The 22,681-nt window shown below is 37.0% G+C and overlaps 1 pseudogene; it reads left to right on the top strand.

Annotated features, from left to right (window-relative positions):
• Window positions 1-16,980, top strand: part of LOC119513420 — a 42,152-nt pseudogene extending 25,172 nt beyond the window's left edge.
• The last annotated feature ends 5,701 nt before the right edge of the window (window positions 16,981-22,681 follow it).

Here is a 22,681-nt window from a genome sequence, read left to right as displayed (position 1 = left end):
TCCTTTTTAATGTATGCATTTAGGGCTGTAAATTTAAGCCTCAAACTGCCTTCACTGCATCCCATAAGTTTTGATATTTGGTTTTTTCATTTTCATTTGTCTCTATATATTTAAAAATTTCTCTTGCAATGTCTTCTTTGACCCACTGATTGTTTTAGAGTGTGTTGTTTAACCTCCAGTTATTTGTGAATGTTCTAGATTTTTGACCGCTATTGACTTCTAGTTGCATTTCATTGTGGTTAGAGAATGTGCTTTGAATAATTTCAATCTTTTTATATTCATTGAGTCTTTTTTATGCCCCCACATATGATCTAGCCTGGAGGAAGTTCCATGAACACTAGAGAAGAATGTATATCCTGGTAATTTGGAATAAAATTCTATGCATATGTCTGCTAAATCTAATTCATTTATTACATTGTTTAGGTTATCAGTTCTTTGTTGGTCCTCTGTCTGGTTGTTCTATCTACAGGAAAGAGTGGTGCATTGAATTCTCCCACAATTGTGGAAACATCTATTGCTTCCTTCAGTTTTGCCAATGTTTGTGTCATGTACTTTGGAGCACCTTGATTCAGTGCATAAACATTTATGATTGTTATTTTTTCTTGGTGAATTGTCCCTTTTTTAGTATATAGTGTCCTCTTTTGTCTCTTATAAGATCCTTGTATTTAAGATCTATTTCAACTGAAATTAGTATTGCTACCCCTGCTTTCTTTTGGCTGTACCTTGCATGGTATATTTTTTTTCCATCCTTTCCATTTCAATTTCTTTGTGTCTCTGGGTCTAACATGAGACAATATGTCTCTTTTAAACAGTATATTGATGGTTCATATTTTTTAATCCATCCTGCCAGTCTGTATCTTTTAATGGGGGGGTTAATCCATTCACATTCTTTGTTATTTCTGTGAAGGCAGTTCTTGAATCAGCTATCTTATCCTTTGTTTTTTATTTGTCATTTCTAATTACTTCCTTTAATTTACCCTTACTAATAGTCTTCAGTTCTGTGCCCTTCTCCAAACTTCTCTCTCCTGTCTTTTTTAACAGCCAGTAGCGCTCCCTTTAGTATTTCTTGTAGGATAGGTCTTTTGTTAACAAATTCTCTCAGCATTTGTTTGTCTGTGAAAATTGTAAACCCTCCCTCAATTTTGAAGAAGAGCTTTGCTGGAGAAAGAATTCTTGGCTGGCAATTTTTCTGTTTCAGAATTTTAAATATGTTATATTACTGCTTCTTGCCTCCATGGTGCCTACTGAGTTGTCAGTACTTAGTCTTATGTTGTTCCCCTTGTATGTAGTGAATTGCTTCTCCCTTGCAGTTTTCAGAATTTGGATGTTTTGGTTACCCATATCTTCTGGTTTCTTAGTATGTTTTATAATTTGCCATTCTTTTTGGCCTCTTGGCTTTTGCTCATCTTGATAGGGTTTTTTTTTTTTTTTTTTTTTTTTTTAGGATATTCAGGATCAATTGAACATTGATCGATAATTTGGCAGAGCTACGGCTTGGTGGAGTGCACTTTCCTTGGCCTACCAGCTGATGGTGCTCCTGACCCACTTCTTACCCTCAAGACAGTTCTCTCCAAATTCGTCTATGCACTGAATGGGGGTCCAAACAATATGGAAGTCCAATCAGTGCACCAATTTTCTGTGTGCACTGGGGACTGCTAGTCTTGTGGGTGTGGAATGTGCCCTGCACATTTTGGCAGGAAATCCACTCCAGGACACAGTGGTCCCAGCCATTCCTACTGCTGTGGGTGGAGTACTCTGGGGCTGTAGAACTGTGCATCTTACCTTGCAGCTCAAGTGTCCCACAGTCTTTCTTTGCCATGTACCCATGGGTCACTGGGATTGGAGGATGGCTCCTGACACTTCCATGTGATGGCCTTGCCTCTAGGCCATGCTCACCATGGGCTTCTGTGGAGGAAGAGTGGATGCCATCACAAGTCTAACAAATCCAGAATTCCCTCAAGCAAACTCTTGGTTCAGAGCTGTGGGGGGTTATCTCTCAGCCAACTGCAAAGATGGCTGCATGGGGTATGGAAAGCTTCCGTTTTCTGCACTCATCTGCCTGCTCCAACTGCCAGTTCCTGGCACGGGGGCTCTTGGCTGTGGGTCTGTGTAGCTTTATCACCCAAGTCAAATACTGAGGAAGGTGCCTGGGGCATGGAAAGCTGCTCCCATTGTGCTTGTCTGCTGGCTTTGCCTATTCCCTGGCAGCATTCTGGGCCAAACACTCACCTATCAAACAAACAAACAAAAAAAGTCTATCAGTTTCTCCCAGTAGACACTCACTATGGGTGTAGAAGTCCATGCCCAGGTGGTAGAACCCTGGAACTGCTGTTCTGGATTGCTTTTTTTCTTTTATCGAGTGTTTTTCATGGAAGAGAATTTTACTCTGTCTCTCCTAATCCACCATCTTCCCAGAAGCTCTCTTCTTTTTAATTGCAAGCATTTAGAGCTATCAATTTCCCCCTCTGCACTGCCTTCACTGCATCCCCAAAATTTTTGTATGTTGTATTTTCATTACCATTCAGCTCAAAATAGTTCCTAATTTTTCTTCTGAATAAACATGACCCAACTATCCTGTCTACAAAGAAACTATTGGTTTTTTAAGACTGCATGGTTTAATTTCCATGTTTGTGAATTTTCCATTTCTCTTTCTGTTATTCATTTTTTGCTTCATTTCTGTTATGTTTGGAGAGTATATATTGTATGGTTTCAATATGTTTTTAATTTATTGACACTGAGTTTGTGATGCACCATATGGTCTAACTGGGAGAATGATCTATGTGTACTCATAAAAAATGTATATTCTGATTTTGTTGGGTGAAGTATATATGTTTGTCAGGTCTAGTTGGTTTCAGTGTCAATCAAGTCTTAGATATCCTTATTGTTCTATCCATTATTAGGAGTGGTATGTTGAAGTCTCCTACTATTAATGTAGAACTGCCAATTTCTCCCTTCAAATCTTTTGATGCTCTGCTGTTAGGTGCATATATAATTATAATTATTATATCTTCTTATTGAATTCTCGCTTTTATCAGTACATAATGACCATCTTTTCCCCTTTTAATGGTTTTTGACTTAAATTTTATCTGATTGAGTATAGCTAACTGAACTCTCTTTTTGTTACTAATTTCATGATGTATTTTTCCATGATTTCATTTTCAACCCTCTCTTATCTTTGAATTTAAGTTTCTTGCAGACAGCATATGTTTGGGTCATGTTTTTAACCCATTCTGCCAATTTATGCATTTTGACTGGAGAGTCTAATCAATTTATACTGATAATGCAGGACTTTCTTCTGCCATGTTGTTATTTAACCTTTCTTTTTTTTTGTCATACCTTTTTCTGTACCTCATTTCTTCCATTATGGCCTAATTTTACATTTTTTTTTTTAATGTGTGTTGTTCCATAGTGAGTGCCTTCTTTTTTATATCTACATATATTTTTCACTTATTTTCCTTGTGTTTACCATGGGGTTAAATTTTAACATCCTAAATATATAAGAATCATATTTGGTTTGATACCACCTGTTCTGTTTTGCTAAAACTGCCATTAGGCAAAATATCAGAAATGGATTGGCTTTTATAAAGGGGGTTACTAGTTTACAAATAAGGCCATAAAAGTGTCCAAACTAAGGAATCAACAAGATGGTATCTTTACTGAAGAAAGGCTGATGGCATCCAGAACACCTCTGTCAGCTGGGAAGGCATATGGCTGGTGTCTGCTGGTCCTTTGCTTCTGGGTTCTGGTTTCAAAATGGCTTTCTCCAAAATGTCTCTGGGCTTCTGTCTCTCTTAGCTTCTCACTCTCAGCCTCTGTGCATCCTTGCTTGTTTTCCCAGGTGTTTCTAAGTACCTGGGGGAGGGTCCTCTCAGCTTCTCCAGGGTAAACTCTGCTTCATCTCTTAGATTAGCATGTCCAAATATCCTTCGGTCTGAATTCCCAGCATCTCAAAGCATCTCCAAGCATCTGGGTCTGTGTGGGCTCCCAGCTCTCTTAATGACTCCAATGATCTAAGACCCACCCTGAATGGGTGGGGTCACACCTCCATGGAAATAATCTAATCAAAAGGTCTCACCACAGTTGGGTGAGTCACATCTCCATGGATACAATCTAACTGAAAGGTCCCACCCACAATAAATCCACATCCACAAGACTGGATTAAAAGAACATGGTATTTCCGGGAGTACATAACAGTTTCAAACTGGCACACAACCTTAACTTCAATGATCTGCAAATATACTTTTCTTATACTCTAAATCCCACACTTTTTTAACTTGATACCACTTATATCTTTATACATTATATACTGAAAACCATAGATTTATCATTACTTTTTATGCATTTACAGTTTAGCACCTTTTGCAAGTAAAAAGTGGAGTTCCATACCAAACAATCCACTGCAATAATAATGGCATTTATAATTACCCAAGTGCTTACCTTTACCACAAGTCTATTTCTTTATGCTGTGGCTTTGAAACACTGTCTATTGTTCTTTCCTTTCAGTCTGAAGAACTCCCTTTAGCATTGTTTATTGGGCATTTCTAGTGGTAATGAACTCCTTCGGCTTTTGTTTATCTGGGAATGCCTTAATCTCCCCCATTTTTGAAAGAAAATCTCACCCAATATAAAATTCCTGGTTGGCAATTGTCTTCCTTCAGTGCTTTAAGTATTTTCACACACTTCATTCTTGTTGCCATGGTCTGATGATAATTCAGTACTTAATCTAATTGGGACTTCTTGTACATAATACATTGCTTTTCTCTTGATCATTCAGAACTCTCTCCTTGTCCTTTGCATTCAACAGTTTGGTCAATATGTGTGACACAGTGTATTTTTTTTTTTTTCCAGTTTATCCTGCTTGGTGTTCACTGGGCCTCTTGGATGTGCATATTTACTACTTTTATAAGTTTAATAAGTCTTCTGTCATTATTTCTTCGAATAGTCCTTCTGCCATTTTCTCTTTTTGCTGTCTATAATGTGTATATTGGTATGCTTGCTGGTGTCCCACAGATTTCTTAGGCTATTTTCATTTTTTATAACTCTTTTTCTTTTCTCCTCCTCAGCCTGACACATTTCAGTTGTCTTGTCTGTGAATTCACTGGCTTTTTTCTTTCTTTCTTTCTTTTGTCAGCTCCAATCTGCTGTTGAAAGCCTCCCAGGAATTTTCCATTTCAGTTATTGTGGTTCTCTTTGTTCCTCTTTAAAATTTCTACCTTTTTATTGAGAGTCTTTTACTGTTCATTCATTGTTTTACTGATATCTTTAGTTCTTCTTCTATATATTCTTACATTTCCTTGGGCATGTTGAAGATAACTTTTTAAAAGTCTTTGTCCAGTATGTCCACAGTCTGGTCTTTTTCAGTAATGTTTTTGGATTTTTATCCTCTTCCTTTGGATGGGCCAACATTTACTGTTTCTTTGTTTGTTTTGTATGATTTTGTGGCACACTGTGATTTATTCACTGAGATGTCTGTTTTTTTTTGTTGCTGTTGTTTTGTTTTTTTAATTTTGTAACCAGCTGGTGATTAGATGGAGATTTTCTTGAGCTTCAGCCCTTATCAAGAAGGTTTGCCCAAGGTGACTGCAGTGTGCAGTATTTCACCTGTCTTTCTGGTCCTCTGTTTTGTCCTGGACACTTGCCTGTTAGTTGTTTTGGAGTTCTTCTTTATAAAGGAGTTTCATTGTCCCCTTTCCTTTCCAGGGGAGAGACCTCATTTTCTTGGGTGTTTGAAGCTGGCAGGCCTTTACCCCAGAATGTCACCTCGATAGTTTCTTAAATTCTTTCAATGTCTCAAGCTGCTTTTGTCTGGTGGGCAAATTCTGGGAGGAGGGCACACCAGAGATTACTTTCCCAAGTCAGTCTTTCCTATTCTTCACCAAAACAAGGCCAGGGACCCATGAAGTGGATGAAGCCTTTTTCTAAAATGTCCTGAAGAGTGGATCAGGAAGGGCACCAAAAACTTCTCCAATTTCTCCCCATGGCTAAGCTGCCAAGCAAATGCCACCTTTCAACTACCTGTATGCTGCAGCCCTGAGGAAACAGTGTCCTTAAGTCTTTACTGCCACCGTGGCCATCCCTAATGCAGTGGGTGAAACAATGGCTGCTCTCAGAGCCAGGCCCCCGGTAATGCAAATTCTCTAATCAAATGCCAGATCAGTAATTGGCTGTGCCCACCCCTGTTCTTGGGGAAGAAAATGTTTTTGTCCCTTTCCATCACCAGCAAGCTAATCAGGGACTAGATCCCATGGCAGCCTGCCACAAGTGTAGGGTGTGGGCACCAGTGACCACCATGTGGAGAGAGCAGTTTATTGTTCTTTACTGTAATTTATCAGCCTCTTCCTCCTGATCTTCCCTGGATTCTGTATAGTATGCTCTTGGCCCCTGGATTTTCAAAAGTTATTTCAGATAGTTCATACATGTTTAATGATGTTTTGGTGGAAGGACTTAGTCTTAGAGCTCCCTACTCTGCCATCTTCCCAAAGTCTGTTCAACATATTTTACTATTTGTCTTCTATTAATTACATCTGCTTTATTTCTTTCCTCTTTTTTTGTCTTGTCTTCTTTTGCATTAATTCATATTTTCATTCCATTTTCTATTATATTTCATTTAGATATCTTTAATACTTTAAGTCTTTGCCCTAGAAATTACAATAATAATCTTGACTGATGAAAATCTAATGTAAATAAGTACTTTTGTCACTTTCCAGAAAATTTAAGGGTCTGCATACACTTTTATTCCATTTATACCCACTGACAACTTTTGTACTATTTGTGCCACATATTTTAATTCTATATATGTTTAAATCTGATAACACATCATTATTATTATTTAATAGTAGCATTTGATTAAGCTGATATTTCATTAGATTTTCCAGAATAACAACTCATCTTTCCTTGTTGCATATGTGCTTCTCTCTGGGATTATTTTTCTTTCATTTAAAGAATTCTATTTAGTAGTTCCTTTTGATCAGGTTGGCTGGTGATGAATACTTATAATTTTTGCTTAAATGGAAATATATTTATTTTAACATTTTGAAAGATATTTTCACACTATATAAAATTCTAATCTGGCAGTTACTTTTCAGAATTTTGAATATATTTCTATGCCATCTTTTGGCCTCCATTGCTTCTTTCAGTCCATTGCTTCTTTTCAGTCTTCTGCATTGTTCCTCTGAAGGAAATGTCTTTACTTCTCAGGACACCTAAAATTTTCTTTGTCTTTTATTTTTTACAAATTTTACTATATTAGGCTTAGTAATAATTTTTCTGTTGTAGATTAAAAAAAAAACTACTTGAATTTGTGTTGATGTCTTTTATGAGTTTTGGAAAATTCTCTGCCACTGTTTTTTCAAATGTAATTTCTGATCTATTTTTATTTCTTTTTCTTTCTAGGAATTCAATTGCATTTACATTATACTTGTTTATAAAGTTCCAATTTTCACAAGTTTTTGCTGCATATTTTGGGAGGTTCTTTATATTTTTTGTTAATAAACTTTGTATTTTATAACAATTTTTGAAAACTATTAGAAAATTGTGAAAATAGTATGGGGAGTTCTCATATGCCCATCACCCTACTCACCCTATTATTAACATCTAATACTAGTGTGCCAGTTCAATGTATTATGTCCCCCAAAAATGCCATTATCTTTGATGCAGTCTTGTGTGGGCAGACATATTAGTGTTGATTAGATTTTGGAATCCTTTGAGTGTTTTCATGGAGATGTGACCCACCCCACTGTAGGTGATTGCTGGGGCAGTATATAAGCTCATACAGAAGGGGAGAGCTTGCTACAGCCAAGAGGGACACTTTGAAGAATGCATAGGAGCTGAGAGAGAAGCTGCAGATGAGAGACAGTTTGAAGATGGCTGCTGAAAGCAGACTTTTGCTCTAGAGAAGCTAAGAGAGGACAGACACACCAAGAGCAAGTGAGAGTGACATTTTGGAGAGAAGCTGAAGCCTAGAGAAGAATGTCCTGGGAGAAAGCCATTTTGAAACCAGAACTCTGGAGCAGATGCCAGCCACATGCCTTCCCAGCTAATAAAGGTTTTCCAGACACCATTGGCCATCCTCTAGTGAACGTACCCCCTTACCTTGGACACTTTTTGGCCTTAAGACTGTAATTGTGTAACCTAATAAACCCCCTTTATAAAAGCCAATCCATTTCTGGTGTTTTGCATTCTGGCAGCATTAGCAAACTAGAACAACTAGTATTGTACATTTGTTACAATTCATGAACCAATATTGATATTTTATTATTAGCTGAAGTACATACTTTATTCAGATTAGTTTTTCCCTAATGTCCTTTGTTTTTGTTCCAACTTCCCATCCAAGTTATCATATTAAAATCAGTGTTTGGGTCTTCTTGGGATCCTCTTGGTTATGACAGTTTTGCTGATGTTTCTTCTGACGTGTGAATGATCTTGACAGTTTTAAGGAATATTGTTCAGGTGTTTTGCAGAACACCTTTGGGATTTTTATGATGTTTTTCTTATTATTAGATTGTATTTATGTGTTTTTCTGAGAAAGACCTCAGAGGAAAAGTGCCATTTCATCACATTGTAGCAAGGCTACATATTAAAAAATGACATCCCTACTGGTGTTAACTTTGATCACCTGACTGAGGTAGTGTTTGTCATGTTTTTCAATGATAAAGTTATTTTTTCCCCACCTTTCCACACCGTACTATTTGAATGGGATTCATCATGCAAAATGCACTCTTAAGGAATGGGGAGTTATCCTCTACTACCTTGAAGGCATAGTATCTACATAAATTATTTGTAATTTTTTTCAAAGTTGATTTGTCTCTTCTCCATTCATTTATGTTTTTTTAAACAGTTTTTTTTGTTGTTTTGTTTTGTTTTGTTTTTTTGTTTTTAAATATCAGTATGTACTGATGGATACTGTTCCAGCTTTTGCCATTGGCAATTCTTACTGGGTCCCTCTCTTTGACATACCTCTATTATTGGCTTGCTTGATGGTTTGTTTTTTTACCTTTTTTTTTTTATTTTTTTTAGAACATTCATTACTTTCTGGCAGTAAAAGGTGCTCCAGGTTCACCTTGGATATTTATTTTCCCAGTTCTAGAATCAGCCATTTTTCGAAGGTACTTTGATTCTTTTAATTGGAGAGTGGCATTAGAAACCAAGATCTGGGTGGTAGGCATGCTCATTGTTACTGGTGTCTCATTGCACCCTCAGCTAATAGAGCAAGGAAACTGCTGCGTGTACGCTAATCTGTGTATATACAGATATCTATAAATATCTCAGTGTGTTGCCCATCTATCCATATGAAGTCAAACATGAGTTCATACTGATGTATCTGACTCTGAACCATTACCATGTGGATCATTGTACCCTCTTGCCCTAATTTATCTGTCACCGCCAGCTCCAAGAGTAAGAAATACAATTCCTACTATCCACTATTCATTTACTGATTTGTTCAATTCCAGTGTACTCGAATTTGTAATGCAAGTAATTATTTTGTCACATTGTGCCAGTTTGAATGTATTATGTCCCCTAAATGCCATTATCTTTGATGCAATCTTGTGTGGGGGCAGAGGTATTAGTGTTGATTAGATTGTAACTCTTTGATTGAGTGACTCCATGGAGATGTGACCCACCCAACTGTAGGTGATAACTCTGATTGGATAATTTCTATGGAGGTGTGGACCTACCCATTTAGCATGGGTCTTGATTAGTTTTCTAGAGCACCGTATAAACTCAGACCAAAGGAGCAAGCTGGCTACAGACAAGAGGGACCCTTTTCAAAGACAGAGCCATGGAGGTTACGGTCTGAAGTCAAGAAGTCTCAGGCTGGGAGAGTCGAGTGGCCCACATGCATGGAAAGGGTGAGTTTGCCTCTGAGGTTGAGGACAGGCCTTCCGCTTCAATGCTCAGGAAGTTTTGCCACCCCAGGCCTTAGAAATGGTGGAGCACATTCCCTTGGGATTGGGAAGATCCTGGCCATCACCTCACTGTTTGGAGAGGGTAGAGCCTTTGCCCCAGAGAGGCAGAGCCCAGGTGGCACCCTGATGTTTGAGGAGGGTGTGGCTGAAAAGGTGGTCTCCCCAGTGTATGGATATGTTGGAGCACTCACCCCAGTGTTTGGAGAGAAAAGTGCTGCCACAAAAGCCGTTGGAAAGGGTTGGACTCTCACTATTTCAAGCCCCAAGGATAAACATCATTCTATAAATGGCTCTCAGACTTGGAAATCTAATGGAGTTTGCCCTGCAGGTTTTTTTTAGAAATTGTTTTGGTCTGTTAAACCCTGTTTCCTCTCAGTTTCTCCTTATGGCAATGGGAATGTTTACCCTATGACTGTTCCTCCTTTGTATATTGGAAGCAGATAACTTGTTCTAAATTTCACAGGTACAGAGCCAGAGGGGAATTTTGCTTTTGGACAGACCATGCTTGTAACTGATTTTGATGGGATCTTGTACTTAACTATTATTACTAAAATGATTTAGGTTTCTGTGATATTGTCATGGGATTAATGTAGTTTGTATATGGAAAGATCATGTCATTTTGGGGTCCAGGGGGTGGAATGTACCAGTTTGAATGTATTATGTCCCCCAAAACGCCATTATCTTTGATGCAATCTTGTGTGGTGGCAGATGTATTAGTGTTGATTAGATTTTAATTCTTTGTTTCCATGGAGATGTGGCCCACCCAACTGTAGGTGATAACTCTGATTGTATAATTTCCATGGAGGTGTGGCCCTACCCATTCAGCATCGGCCTTGATTAGTTTACCAGAGCACTGTATAAGCTCAGACCAAAGGAACAAGCTTGCTACAGACAAGAGGGACACTTTGAAGAATGCACAGGAGCTGAGAGAGGAGCCGCAGATGAGAGACAGTTTGAAGGTGGTTGTTGAAAGCAGACTCTTGCTCTAGAGAAGCTAAGAGAGGGCAAATACCCCAAGAGCAACTGAGAGTGACATTTTAGAGGAGCTATAGCCTAGAGAAGAATGTCCTGGGAGGAAGACATTTTACTTGGAGCAGATGCCAGCCACATGCCTTCCCAGCTAACAGGTTTTCCGGATGCCATTGCCATCCTCCAGTGAAGGTATCCAATTGTTGATGCAGTACCTTAGACAGTTTATGTCCTTAAGACTATAACTGTGTAACCAAATAAACGCCCATTACAAAATGCAATCCATTTCTGGTGTTTTGCGGAAAGGCAGCATTAGCAAACTGGAACTCACACATTCTGCATTCCATACAATAGGATCATCAGATGTTCTACATAATTAAAAAAATTTGCATTCATTAAGATTCACTCTTTATACTGTAAGTTCAATGAGTTTTGACAAAACTACAGAGTGTTAATATAGATGCAAAAATCATCCCCTGTGCTTCACCTATACAACTCTGTCCCCTCCTCCTGAACCACTGAAAACAGCAGAACTTTTAACCATCACTATATTTTTGCTTTCCCAGAAGGTATTATAATGGGATCATAGAGTATATAGATTTTCAGGCTTGCTTCTTTCACTTAAGAACATGAATTTGACACAAATCCACACCTTTTCATGGCTTGCTATCCCATTCTTTTTAGTGCTGAATAATATTCCATTGTATGAGTGAACTACAGTTGATCCATTCACTTACTGAAGGACATCTTGGCTGCTTCCAGGTTTTGGTGATTTAACAAATCTGCTATGAAAATTCCCATGCAGGTTTGTGTGGACATAATTTTTCAAATCAGTTGGCTAAATCTGAAGGAGCATGATTGCTGGATGATGTGGCAGATATATTTAGCTTTGTAAGAAATTGCCATGCTGTTTTTCACAGAGGGATACCATTTTGGATTCATTCCAATGAAAAAAAGTTCCTTTTGCTCTAGATCCTCACCAGCATTTGGTATTACCAGGGTTTTCGGTTTTTTTTCTTTCTTTCTTTTTTTTTTTTTTTTGACTTTAGTTGTTCTAATAGGTGTGTGTGGAATTTGCTGCTGTTTTAATTTGCAATTTCCCTAAAGACAATGATGTAGAGCATATTTTCATATGCCTGTTTCTATCTTGCTGTCTGCCTATCTTCTTTGGTGAGATATCTGTTCAAAACTGTTCATTATTTAATTGGGCTGTTTGATTTTTTATTGTTGAATTTTAGGTATGATTTTTATATTTTAGATACAAACCTTTCATTATATATGTGTTTTGAAAATATTTTCTCCCAATTTTTGGCTTGTCTATTAATTGTCTCAACAGAGAAGAAATGTTTAATTTTTAATCAAGTCCACCTTACCATTTTTTTTTCTCTCAGGGATCAAGCTTTTAGTGTTGTCTCTAAAATATCATTGTCAAACTGCAGGAAACCTAGGTTTTTCTCCTATGTTTTCTTCTAAACATTTTAGTTTTGCATTTATGTTTACATTTATCATCCACTTTAAGCTTATTTTTTTGTGACAGTTGTAAGAGCTGTGTCTAGATTCATTTTTTTGCTTATGTACATCCAATTTTTCCAACATAGTATGCTGTAAAAACTATTTTTTCTCCGTTAACTTACTTTTTGTTTCTTCTAAGATCATCTGACTCTATGCATCTGGGTCTATTTCTGGGCACTCTATTTTGTTCCATTCATCTATGTATCTGTTCTTTCACCAATACCATGGTGTCCCAATTACTGTAGTTTTATGTTGAATCTTGATATCAAGTGGCATCAGTCCTCCAACTTTGTTCTTTAGTATTCTGGGTCGTTTGTCTTTCTATATAAAGTTTACAATACCTTTGTCAATATCCGTACAAAGCTTGCTGGGACTTTGATTGGATTGCATTGCATCTATTGACTCAGTTACAAAGAATTGACTTTTTAATACTGAATCTTCCAATTAATGGACATGGAATATCTTTTCACTTATTAGATCTTATTTGATTTCTTTCATCAGAGTTTTGTAGGTTCCTGTACATATTGTGTTTGATTCATACTTAAGCATTTCTTTCTCTTTTTTTTTTGTTGGTGCTGTTGGAAATGATACTGTGTTTTAAATTTCAAATTCAAATTTTTCATTGCTGGTATATAGCAAAGCTGGTATATTGCATATGTATTTCACTTCACTCTCTTCTTGCTTGTATGGTTTATCTCAGTAATTTGCTGTAATTCTTATTTTATTCATTGATAGGCAAGTGTTTTTGTGTTTTGTTTTTTTTAGCTTTTCCCCTTCTGGCTTTGTTCAAGATTTCTCTTTGTCTTTGGTTTTGTGCAGTTGAATATGATGTGCCTAGGTTTAGCCTTTTTGTTATTTATTGGTAGTTAGTATTCATTCTGCTTGGTGTTCTCTGAGATTCCTGGATCTGAAGTTGAAATTGGATGAATGTAAGTTTATAAAATATAGTCAAAATAATGAACTTTCAGAACAACATTTATAAAATATAATAGCAAGTGAGAAAAAGAAATTTGTTAAAAATGTCATCATTTTTGTGAGGTCTAATGTCACATGTCTATCAAAGTGCCTATAAACTTCGTTGGCAAAACCTGTCTTGTAAATGGAGAATTTAAGTAAAAGCTAGAACACCACTACTGTTGCAGTAACACAAAATATTTCTAAGAGCTTTGGGTGTTGCTTTTAATACTCATCACATTTTTTTTATCATTGCTTTCCCATTTTTCTAAGATATTTTTATTTGATTTTCAAAGCAACTATGATCCCTTCTTATAAATTTCTCCTAGGAATAAGAGAATAGTAAATTATTTATAAAATGGGGAAACTGGACTTTTTTGTATGAATGTTTGAATACAACATGTTTGTCTATTACTTGAAAACTTTATAATTTAAATCATTAGGTTGCCACAATGTATTCTAAATATAATTGTACCTTTAATTTCCAACCAATGAAGATGATAATTATAATGTGAATGACAGTAAAATCAGTATTATAAAAATCAAAGTGGCCAAAGGGTAAAGGACAATATGGACTGCATTTTAAAACTTCAGATTCCATGTGAGACCAAGAGAAGAGATGTTCAGTTGGTGCAAGATCTATATTTCCTAAACAATCTAATTTGTACACTTTGTTCAAATACCATAATTACATGGAACTTTTAATAAGAAGTGAGACCTGGTAGGTTTGCACAGATTATTGTGAAATAGAGACACATCCCAAATTAATTTGGATAAAGAATAAAAATATATTTGCAGGGCCCCCATGAGGAGGGGAAAATGCAGAGGTGTTGGACTTCATCACCTGGATTGTTGCTGATGTTCTCACAAACACTGAGGAGTGGTGGTTTGATGTGCTGAGCCCTCTATCATGGGACTTGCCCTTATGAAGCTCCTTACTGCAAAGGAGAGGCTAAACCTGCTTATAATTGTGCCTAAGAGTCTCCCCCTGAGTGCCTCTTTGTTGCTCATATGTGGCCCTCTCTCTGTAGCTAAGCCAACTCTGTGGGTGAACTCACTGTCCTCCCCTACTATGTGGGGTCTGACACCCTGGGGTGTAAATCTCCCTGGAAACACAGGATATGACTCCCAGAGGATGAATCTGGACCCAATATTGTGGGATTGAGAACATCTTCTTGACCAAAAAGGGGGAGCAAAATGAAATGAAATAAGGTTTCAGTGGCTGAGAGATTCCAAATGGAGCCGAGAGGTTACTCTGATGGGCATTCTTATGCACTATATATAGATCTTCGTTTTTAGGTTTTAGTGTAGTGGAATAGCTAGAAGTAAATACCTGAAACTATCAAACTTCAACCCAGTAGCCTTCACTCTTGAAAACGATTGTATAGCAATGTAGCTTAAAAGGGGTGACAGTGTGATTGAGAAAGCCTTGTGGATCACCCTCCCTTCATCCAGTGTATGGATGGATGTGTAGAAAAATGGGGATAAAAAAACTAAATGAAAAATAGGGTGGGAGGGGGGATGATGATTTGGGTGTTCTTTTTTACTTTTATTTTTTTATTTGTATTTTCACTTTTTCTGGAAGTACAAGGAAAATGTTCAAAAAATAGATTGGGGTGATCAGTGCACAACTATATGATGGTACGGTGAACAACTGTACACTCGGGATGATTGTATGGTATCTGAACATATCTCAATAAAATTGAATTTAAAAAAATCAAAGTGGCCGCCTTCTAACATCTGGAGTATTTTTGTTCCCAATGTCTTAGGATGGTGTGCATCTCTTTTTGATTAAAATATTTAAAAAATTAATGCAGATGCCTTGTCAGTAGTGCCATAAGATATTATGTAAATAGCTTTATTATTTACAAAAAATGTTGGGTAGCACTGATTTCTGTCATTTCCTTTTTTAATCATTTATCGCGTCTTTAATAAACCCCTGCCTTAGCCCTTCACCATTCTCAAAGACTGTAATTTGATCTGTGTTCTTTCAGCCTAGATAGTATTTGTCAGGATTATTCATGCTTTTTTTCTTGGACTATCTAATTGACAGAAAAATCTTTATCTCTCAGAACTGATATTAAAATATAGCCCAAATTCTTTCACAGGTGCAGGGCTCGGGGTGGACCCAGCATCTTGCAGCCCCAGGTGCTGCTTTGGCATCAAGATGGCTCCTGCCCGCCTCCTCCCCGCCTGGCGCCCGCCCCTGCACATGACCCTGGGCCTCCTGTGCTGCACCCCGGCGGCCGTGGGTGCCGTCTCCAAGCCCAGGCTGTGGGCAATTAAGATTTCGGCCACCCACAAATCAAGACCTTTGATATTCAGGAAAACTATGTTTAACATTACTGAGATCACATTTTCTGGGTTAAGAAACAATATCAAAAATCAGAAATGTTTCAAACCAGGACGGATCAATGCATGTTTTAGCAGGAACACAGAGGGGTGGGTTTCATTATCTTTATCGTTTCTATTAAAACAGAAAAAAAAAAAAAAAAAAAGAAAAGAAAAACAGGTGCAAGCTGGAATTTGAATGGCTCTCTTTCTATGATGGGGCCTCAGGGGTATATCTCTGCATCAGATTGGCCTCTAATGATTTTTTACATGGTGGTGTGTGTTATTTGTATTTTCTATGGTGTACTCTGGCTAATGTGGTCTGCCTGTTACTGAATAGATACATTAAGAATCCAGTTCTGAATTGTAGCTGTTATTTTCTTGGGAATGCTTGAAAAGGCAGTGTTTTATACTGAATACCAAAACATCAACAGCACTGTCCTGTGGACACAGGGTGTGCTGATCCTCGAGGAGTTGGCATCTGCGATGAAGAGGACCTTGGCTGGCCTCCTGGGGATTGTCGTCAGCTTGAGCTACCGCATCGTGAAGCCTCCTTCAGGAGGCTTCGTGCACCATGTGATGGGGAAGGGCGCTCTTCACTTCATCTTCACAGTTGCCGAAGGTGTCATGCGAGTCACTGGGGGTTCTAACCATTTAGCTGCTTTTTGGGGTGACATTAGTTAGCAGTTATTGACTCCTTATTTGTATGGTTCATTTTTTGTAAGTTTGGCACAAATGATGAAGACTCCAAGGCTTGGAAAGAACACGGTAACATTTTCTTTATACAGACAGTTTACAAATGCTCTGATCTTTGCCGTACCGGCTTCTGTAGTGCTTATGGTATGGACAACTAAGACATGTAGAATTGCAAAATGCCAATCAGATTGGATGGAAGGCTGGGTTGATGATGTCTTTTGGAGCTTCCTGTTTAAACTTATTGTGATAATGTTTCTGTGGAGGCCGTCAGTCAATAATCAGAGATATGCCTTCATGCCCTTAATAGATGATCCCAATGACAAAATTGAAGAATTCATGGTCACATCTGAAAATTTAACTGAAGGAATAAAATTAAGATTCTCCAAAACGTTTTCCAGTGGAACAGGTAAACCTGCTATTTCTGAGAATTTTTATGAAGATTTGAAGTGGGTTGAAGAAAATATTCCCTCTTTATTCACAGACATAGCTCTTCCAGTGTTGATGGACTCATAAAGAAATGACCAAATCTGAAATGGCTAAAAAAAAAAAAAAAAAAAAAAAAGTTCTCTTCAGAGAAGATCATGTGATTGGAACACATGTAGATGAAATCTAATTAATGGTGAAGGGCCATCCTTCCTCAAGACTAAAAGGAGCTTTATTTTGATGTAGCGTAACAAGTTTTCACTCTGCTGTCTTGGAAAATGCATGCATTGAAATGGAGAATTCAGGTGGTGGGAGGGTTCTGCAGCCCTTTCTGAGGTGGGTCTTGAATGTTTAATGCCTATCAATTGCCTAGATTTGAAACTAATCTGAGAAAAGTATTAAGATAAAAGACACACGCACAAATGCCCTCCGTGGCCCAGGGGCAAGCATGGAGTTTTGGGTTCTCTCTTTTTTTCTCTGGAAAATATAGCAATTCTAGATTTTACCAAGCAATTTAAACAACACTAAGGCTCTTCTCCCTCTCATCTCTGAGACAGATAATGTGGTTCTTCAAAGGTGTGACAAGGCAGAGCCCCCATCTCTTGGGTAGGTGGTACTGGATGCAGTAATCACTTTCTTTGACTTTTATAATAAAGAGCTTTGGTGAGAAGTAAAACTCGTTCAACTTCCTAATGTACGCATGTTGATCTTTTTAGGGTTTCTTCCCCGCTACACAAAGCCCTTGTTTGTAAACATTACCGTGCATACAAATCCTGCCGAGTCAGGGCTTCCCTGACTGTACACTGTGTTCCAGGTGTGGAGGGGGAGCTGGAGATCTGTCTCAAGGTGTGTGCATGTACTGCTGCTGAACCTGCTTATGCCACACACCTCCAACCCCACGGAACACTTCCTCCCCTGCAGGACAGGAAATCTTGGGAAAACTAGAATGTTAACTTTGACATAATCTTGGCATATTCTGTTTCATAATAAAAAGTATATATTTAACTGCACAGATCACTGATAATCTCGTCACTAACTTCTTAACCTTCAGCCATGTCTCCAACCATGTTTTATACCTTATATGCTGTGTGATTTGAATTTTTTGTTTTAATATCTTTCAAAATTCAGAATGTACTAAACTTGAAAGAAAATTGAATGCAGTATGATGAAAAAGTGAAGGTTGTGCTGCTTTCGTAAGCAAAGATATGAGTCTTATCAACACTTAGAATAGGAGTTGTGGTTAGAATAGCATATGTCTTTGAAGGAGCTGTAACCTGGTGAACTGAAAAGTGACTTCAGAGAAATTTTATTGAGGAGGTGCAAACACTTTAATTATAACCTTTAATTTTTTTTTCACTGTGAAGCCACAGAACATCTTTTTCTTTCAAAAACCTGAATTTTTATTATCCATTCACTCAGAGGGGTCAGTAGAGATTTATTTCAGTAATAATGTCTCTTGAAAGATATCTTCAAATATATTTCCAACAGTGACCATGTGGAAAGCAAAGAGTGTTGGCAAACAGTAGTAAAAAGGTATGGTTTTCAAGGTGCTTTTGCTTGGGACATCAGTCCTGGGAAGAGAGTCTAATTTACAGTCGTAGGTTCCATTCCTTGTTTCAGTTTCTGCCCAGCAGTGGCCTCCCAGCCAGTTAGGGGTCCAGTGTCCATGTCCGTCCTGGGTTTGATGTATGCTCACTGGGACTGTCTTAGAGCTACAGGTGACCACTGCCTTCTCATTCCCCACATGTTTGTCTAATGCCCCCCATGCTCCAGTGGCTCTCAATAGATTTTAAAACGGCAGTAGGAGCTGCATATTCAGTGGGTGGGGTTGGTGGCAAGTGTGGTAGGCAGTGAAACCAATTCTGAGGTGATCTGAGTAATGTTTGTGGAAACACTTCTTCCTGCAGCCATAAAGAGAAATGGTGCTCTCTTTCCTCCTTCCAGAAAAAGCAGGATTCTTTCCTGATAGCTACATCACGACTCTTCTAGCTTTCAAAGGTCATGCTCAGTCTGTCACTTTTGGTGACAGTTGTGTTGTCTGTTGATACCTGATGACCCTCGGAATTTGGTCTCCTGAGGAAAGCTTCCTAGTTCCTGCATATACGGGTGGGGGAAGGGGAGGGGGGACTGCCCAAGGGCCAAAGCTAGTTTCTCTGAGGGGGAGGGTATGAACGCCTCAGCTCCCAGCACTGGACCACCAAGGCCCTCAAAGCTCCGGATGGATGGACTCTTGGGGTGCCGTCAGGTCAGTCTTCCTAGTAATGGAGGGCTCTGCAGATAACGGTCCTGTTTGTCGTGTTTCTGGGCAGAGTACTTTAAGAGTTCTTGTTCTGCCGCCCATGATAGATGTCTTCGATGTGTGAAATTTGCTTAAAAGGGACTTTTAATGATTTGAGTTAATTAGTATTTAAGTACCTGCTTTACAGGATAGTTTAGCTTATTTCAAAAATAAGGAAAAATAGGTAAATATATGAATTGTTTAAGCCTGTGAGATGCTGTTTCCATGATTTTCCTGTAAAAAATAATTTTTGAAATATTTCAAAACCTGTAGAGACCAACTTTCCACTGCAAAACCACACATGATATGTGCACTACTAGGATGTCAAGATGGAAAGTATAAAAAATAGGCACATAAGGTTGATTTTAATATCCTTTTTCCTAAAGGACTGAGTTTGTAGCACTGGTCTATTATACATGACTAGCTGAAAGTTGAAGATGGTATCCGAGAGTCTTAGGTTACCAGTTCTGGTACTTTATAACCAACAGCATGCACTATGCAATAAAAATGCCAAGCTTTTATACCTATAAGAAAGTAGCTTAACATATTGGTAAAAGTTCTAGACATATTGAATATATAAGTGGTAAAACTACATTTGTAAGGAAGTGTACATGGCTGCACTAAGAAACTCATCTAGAGCTAGAAAAGCATTCTTTTATTTTGGGAGAAAGTTTGGGAGTTTAAGAAGCTTTATTCTTCTATTTAAAAAGATTAAATTACTGTACAATTTGGAAGAAGTTGCTTTAAATGTATGACATAACTATTTGAACAATTTTGTTTGAAAAAATTAATGCATTTCATACTTTAACATTTGTTCTGACTTTTAATAAAATGCTTTCTGAAAAAAATTGATATCTGAAATTGCTTCTAACGGCCTGTATATATTTTATAATTTGTAGTAATTTCCCCTTAAATGCCCAGTTTACAAGTTTTTCCACTCATATTTATGTATCACTGCTATATTGCCTACTAATTTTAATTAGTAGACTAAACAAAATAAGTTCATGTTCTAAAAAATAAAGTACATTTTTTACACACTACTTGTCATCTATTGTCCTCCCTGGGTTCACTTTGAAAATATAAAAATAAATTATTATTTTATTTTTAAAAATGTCCCCTATATTCTAAAAACTATTTTATGTAATTTATAATAAAAACCATGTATATAGCAAAAGAAAACACTACTGTAAAAAATTAAAATCCATGAATTAAGTATTGAAATGGAGAAAGAGAAAGTAAATTTAAAAAAAAAAGTTTACTTAAATAGCTATACTGAGAAAATAAATTCACAGAATTTAACTATGAGTTGTTTTGTAGCTAGGAAGAACAAAATACAATGTATTATAGTTTCAATTACCTAACAGAGCATCCTTAAGTCTTTGTCTTCCCAGTTCTGAATTCTGGAATTTTCTCACTTGCCCCTTATATTCAGTACATTAAACCATATATAAAGCTTATTCATAACAGCTATTTTGTTTACAAAAAATACATTGAAGTCTTATGTACATGGCAATTCTTAACTAAACCTTCAGTAAAGTTGAATGTGTAATGAGTATTACATGTGTAATAATGGGACTTAGGAGTATATTTATTTATTTATTCTAGTGAGGTATATAAATGCATGTCTAAATATTGACATGTAACTATAGCTGTTGAGTATGACAAAAAATTCAAAACTGCATTGTCAAATGAGAGTTCATGCCAGAAAAGTTTATGTGATGAAATAAGAGACATACTAGACAGATAGGGAACATACTATTTTTTTATAATGTGCAAGTTACTAAAAGAGCTGTTATTCTTTCATTAAAAGAAGGTGGCACCATCTACATACAGAGGTGCATTGCAGTAATAGCTGTTGACAAAGACACTTTTTTTTTTCTTCTCAAAAGTATTTGGGGAGTATTTTTATTAAATCTTCCATTTATTTTAGTTTGTCACTTCAAAGGCTCTTTCAGGCTTTTGAAATATAAGACAATTCTAATTTTAATGATATTAATTTTTATTTATTTTTATTTTTTCAGTTCCTGGCCCAGAAGTTCAATTGACAGAAAACCAAGAAACAACCAATTTTAAAAGAAACTGAAACTTCTGATTTTTGCCAAAGATGATTCCATAAATTCTGAATGAAAGATTGCAGCATCCTACTCCTTCAGCAATTTCTTGGATTCAGGATGAGAGTTCACAAGCAAGTCTCTAGCCATAAGGAAAGAAGCAAGAAAACTGTGGGATGCCGAGTCTTTAAGTATAAAGTCCTTTAAATGCTAGCAACAAATTGGATCCTGTTAAGCCTAGAGGCTATGCATATGACAATGAGAAAACCAAAATCTACCTAGGAGCAGAATTTAGGACTAACCTACTTAGCAATGCTAAAGATAGTCAAATTCAGTTACCTGAAAGGGGCTAACTTGAAGTTGCAGAGTTGCCTGAATATATAAATTATAAGAGGACTAAATTTTACAGTGTCGTTTAAAAAATAAAAACAAAAGAAAGGAAAAGAGAAGAAAAGAGAAAGTCCAAGATGACGTCTTGAGCAGAAAATTAAATTGGACAGATTTTAAGGGCCATTTTCAATCTCAATCTGAGGTCAGAAACTGAAATGGAAGAGACAAACTTGAAACAATGGTATACCGTTTTTGCAATCCATTCTCTGAAAACCTGTGACCATTTATGTCACCAGCAAGGGGTTCCCCAAATATCCCCAGCTGTGATGTTGGGCTGCCAGGGTTCTGTGATTTTCTCCTACATCTCTGAGTCCTTTCGGTCCTTTCGGTTATTATTCTCTGTTATTTCCCTTTTTCTGGGTTGGGAAGTAAAGCTTACATAGGACTTGTAATAGATGTTTAGTTTTTGAAATCTTCAACCTAAAATTATTGCTTAGAGTAGTATGATTGTTGCAACTGGGAAGTGGATGGGTTTTTCCAGCATTTGTTTTCATTTCCAGCCTGTGACTTCTCTGATCTACTTGATCTCTTCACTTCTCATTCATCAGTTCATCAATAACAACTAGTCTCTTTCTTATTCAGTGTTGATCTCAGTTAGGTTATTATGTGTTATATTGAGAAATATAATCACAGCTATGGTGTTTATTTCAACTACTGGAGTTTACTGATGCAGCTGCCAAGTGCTCCATTAGGGAAGCACCTTTGGGAAAATGTAATTTTCAGCATCTTCCCTGATCCATCACCATTTGTACTGTTAAGTAGTAAAACACTTGGATTGATCATTTCCTGTATGTCTCAAGCAGCTCTTTCCCCTTTGTTCTGAGTAATATTATAGTAATCTTTGCCTGGGGACTCAATGAAAGTTGATATAATCAGACTGATAATTAATGGTCTTCAAATGAGGATGATTGCTTAAAAATGAGTATTTTGGCATATATTAATTAAAAACTTCTCTAAGGAAGGCATACAAACTTATACTATGGTCTAATTATAGTCATCTTGGTTATATTCATCTTGATGTAAAAAATGAATAATATGGGAGCTTAAACTTATTTTAGCAATCATTTTTATAAATAAACCAGACACTTGCCTTTATTTCATTATTTAGGAATTTAATTTGAAATTTTTAATATTGTATTTTTAACTTAAAGGATTGAAACAGGTGGAGCTAT

Source organism: Choloepus didactylus, chromosome 2 (genome assembly GCF_015220235.1).
Source record: "Choloepus didactylus isolate mChoDid1 chromosome 2, mChoDid1.pri, whole genome shotgun sequence".
Taxonomy (NCBI): domain Eukaryota; kingdom Metazoa; phylum Chordata; class Mammalia; order Pilosa; family Megalonychidae; genus Choloepus; species Choloepus didactylus.
The sequence above is the reverse complement of the archived record's forward strand: the minus strand, read 5'-3'. Positions and strand labels throughout refer to the sequence as shown.